Raw genomic sequence first — 4,235 nt, 5'->3', positions numbered from 1 at the left:
TTGATGATGTCTTATTAGATCTTCTTAAGTAGAGATGAAGAAGAATATTCAAAATCACATGACGAAAGTTATTCAAAAGAGGGAGATTTTATTTTATTGTCGGTTATAATTGTTACTCCCTCCGTCTCAATTTATGTGTTATAGTTTGACTAGGTATAGAGTTTAAGAAAGAATGGAAGAATTTTAAAACTTGTATTCTAAAATAAGCCATGTATGACTGTATATCATTTCATTAAGGATAAAAGAGAAGTTTTAAATTAAACTATTTCCAAATACAGAAATGTATCATTCTTTTTGGGACGGACTAAAAAGTAAAATGTATCACATAAATTGGGACAGAGGGAGTATTTTTTATCATGTGACCTTTTTAAAAAAATATGAGTTCACTTAACAAAAACTGAGGGTTGGGGGGGGGGGGGGGGGTGGTGGAGGGGAAGGGGTGATTATACAAGTTATGTCTCATCTTTAGCTTAATGAGGACATGACCCTAGATAAGAATGTATGGAGGTCGAGGATTAGGGTAGAAGGGTAGCAGGTAGCCGAGTGTTGTCGTACTCGTATGTGGGAGAGCAGGATGCTAGTCTCCTCTACTCATCTTCTCCTTATTTAGTAACTATATAGTATTTACGTAGTATCTTATTCTTTCTTACTATTATTATTGCTTCATTTGCTGTGTTTAGCTTTTTTTTTTTACTGTCGTTACTGTAACGACCCGCCTGATCATTTTGAGTTTTAGGACCCCTTTCCCCTAAATGACCCTTCCCGGTTTGAGGTTCTTCAAGGAAACGGCTATTGGCTTTAGGTCAAGTGTGGGAAGTTACCCGTGGCGATTGAATCCTATGGGAATAGGCATGTTTAGCTTTAAAATGGTGTTTTTGACTTGCGGGGATAGGTGGCGCAGTTCGCGAGGCAATCGGGTGAGTATCGGAGAAGAAAAACTAAAATTTCAAGTTCGTAAGTTAAATTAAGGAAAAGATTTGACCAAAGTCAACATATGGGGTTAACCAACTCGGATTCGAGGTTTGAAAATTTTCTTAGGTCCGGATTTATGACTTAGTTGGATGGTTGGGATGAATCTCGAGGGGATTGGGAGTGTGGTTCGTTATTCCACTCCCAACATGAGCCTTTATTATGATTGTGGTTCGTTTTCAATTTTTCAACTTGTTAAGAATACAATGAATGGTGAGTCCTTATTAAACTCGCATATTTTGTTGTTCGGAAATGGTTAGGAAATTTTGTGACAACTCAATTTGTTTAGTCAGTACACACAAGACACTATGAAATAATGCTATATATGACGTATCAATGCCAAGACATAAAAATGAAATCCAATGTTTATTTCTTAAGCAAACAGAAGAAGTAAACATATATGGCTGCAACTAACATGATGCTGTTGAAAGGGGCAACTCATAAGAAAACATAAAAACATAACTGAATGAAAGCGATAATAATAAAGTTTCGAGATTCATCATGAAACGAAACAAAATTGGCGTCTAAGCAGATTCAGTGTTGGCCTTTGCTGGTGTGTTGAATTCTTCCCAAGCCTCAATCCAGGTGACCATAGCATCAGCAAGATTGTGAAAATAGGGATCAATTGGACCAAGCTTTTCCTCGGCCTGCTTGGCGAGCTCGAGATAACATCGTTCAGCATTGGTGCATTCCTTTGGTAAGGTAACAGATTGGAAGAAGGGAATCATATCTTCTTGCCAAAACAACCCCTTGAATTCCTTCTTCAAATTCACAAATGGATTGCTAGCCTTACTGTGCCATGGGTATGGCAGGCCCGTCTTCACACCATAACCTAAATGATCACAAACCACCAGCATTTTAAACATTTCACGTTAAACAAAACGAATGTTTGTTTAAACATCATGTGGTCTCAAATTAAAACAATCAAGAAACAGATATCGTCATACTTTGGAACACCAACAAGCCCACATATCATCATATCTGCCAATAGGTTGGCCATCACCCATAATCCCAAAATACATAGCAGCAGAGGCGTACCTAGGATTTGAGCGCAACGGGGGCACCATTATCTTTAGTACGCCAATTACTAGCGACAAAGTTAGGCGTGCGACTCTTAGAAAACTTATCGATTAAAATAGCGAAGTACAAACTTCAATATTATCAAATATAATTAATTTGGTACTAATTTAACAAAAGTATATCATCAACTCATACTTGAATTCGACGCTTGAAAAATAAAAACAACTTGAGTTTTCAAGGCATTAAGTTGATTGTACAAAATTCCAAATTTAAGAATATGATAAGATTTTAGGACTTAGTATAAGATAATACAATTTTTAATTAAATTAAATCTATAAAGTTATGTATTCCTCAATTCCTAGAAATTAAATACTATTGTATACTTATATAATAAGTAATCTATATTGATCACTAAAAAAAGAAGGAAAGCTTTACCGAAGAGAAGTCCAATCGTTAGCTCTAATCGATTGCCTAGAGAAATTAATGAATATCGACAATAGATTCGACTATGGGTGACGTTCCTAACTTAGTGATTTGTGAGAAAACTTGATAATGGAAGAAGGGTTCGAGAATGGAAAGAGCCAAAGGAGTTTCTTTTTGCTTATTATGTTAGGAAAAGATGAGTGGGAAGTGGGAAAAGATCTTTTGGAATTTGGAGCTTTTGAGAGGAGGGATTTAATGAAAAAGATAAAAATAAAAAAATAAAAAATAAAATAAAAATCTGCATTAAACACAAGTTTGTACAACAGTTTACTGCACAAATTTTTAAAAAATAATAATTGTAGGAGCCGAGATTCTAACTTGGCTCACGACCAGTTAGCATCAACGCTGGGGGACTCCTACCAACTGAACTACTTTAGCAATTATGTTTGAGGGATCATTTTAAAATATATGATAGTTTTTCAAGGTATAAATATATGTATATAGGGTTTTTTTGAAGTAGTTACGGGGGCACGTGTCCCCCACTCTTCCAGGTGGGTCCGCCCCTGCATAGCAGGGCCAACGAGTTCTCTGTTAAATGCAAGGTTCATAGCGCACATGGGATAGAGAGTCCTTTTGGGGATTGTCATCACAGCATCCACATACCTGTTTGAGCCAATACTAGAAAGATATTATGTTGAGTGAATATTATGTTGAGTGAAAAGTACGGAGAAAATAACAAAATGTTCCCTTATGTTTGAGGGTAGGTTCAAAATAGCCCCTTAAGTATGCACTGAACAATTTGGTCCCCGCCAATATTTACCGAACTCCGTCAGTTAGATATGACAGGAACTATAAAAAGGTAGAAGCTATATTGAACCAACCTTTTATTACGATCCAGAGGCTTGACGAGCTGTGTGGGGGCATCATAATCAGGGATGTTAAGCCAAAGTGCCATGAGAGATGGTTGTTTGCACACCTTCCCTCAAGGTAAATGGATACCCTCGAACGAAATCAGCACCTTCTCTATAAGGATCATACAGAGTGTTGAAGAAGTAGGGTGTCGATGGTTTGTCAGATTTTCAAGATGTTGTGCTAACGTATCTAGGTCTTCCCCATTTGGATCCTTTGCCACCTTCATCAAAAGAAAAACTCAATCTCATTTCACAAATAAAGCGACATGTATGCAACAATAAGAGAAAGTGGTGGTACTTACAATGCAATCATCATCAATTGTGTAGATGAACTTCTTCTTGGAAACCAAGAATCCGAAGCAACGACAGGCACCATCCTTGAACGAGATGCAATTGACCTTAGGACCAAGAATCCGGTTGATGTCATTGCGATTATAGAGCTCATAGTTGAAGCCCTCAGGGACCTTAATCACCTTGGTGGGATCTCCATCTTGGATAATGATCAAATGGTATGGCTCAAAGAATGACCTCCAATTCTCCAAGAAGTCCAAGCTTCTTATGGTTGGAATCACTGTGTCTACCTCACCCTTCAGTATTGGAGCCATTTTCTTCTATCTTATCAGATGGTGTTCTTTTCCCTAAGTTGCAAGTATAATGATTTATAGGGGGGAGTATAATCTTCATATGGTAATAAATTCTTAAAGTTGTTACTTTAAACTTAATTTTGATTAAATCTCTGAAGTATTTCTTATCTATGACTATGTGTCTTATCTGTAATAATTATTTATAGGGGGAAGTATAATCTTCAGATGGTAATAAAATCTTAAAGTTGTTACTTTGAACTTAATTTTGATTAAATCTCAGAAGTATTTCTTATCTATGACTATGTGTCTTATCTATAATAATTATTTA

The 4,235-nt window shown here is 36.4% G+C and overlaps 1 pseudogene; it reads right to left on the bottom strand.

The window, feature by feature from the left end:
* Positions 1-1,275: 1,275 nt before the first annotated feature.
* Positions 1,276-3,983, bottom strand: LOC132029836 (probable UDP-arabinopyranose mutase 1; annotated as a pseudogene).
* Positions 3,984-4,235: the final 252 nt, after the last annotated feature.

Source organism: Lycium ferocissimum, chromosome 1 (genome assembly GCF_029784015.1).
Source record: "Lycium ferocissimum isolate CSIRO_LF1 chromosome 1, AGI_CSIRO_Lferr_CH_V1, whole genome shotgun sequence".
NCBI lineage: Eukaryota > Viridiplantae > Streptophyta > Magnoliopsida > Solanales > Solanaceae > Lycium > Lycium ferocissimum.
This window is presented reverse-complemented; position numbering and strand designations above follow the sequence as displayed.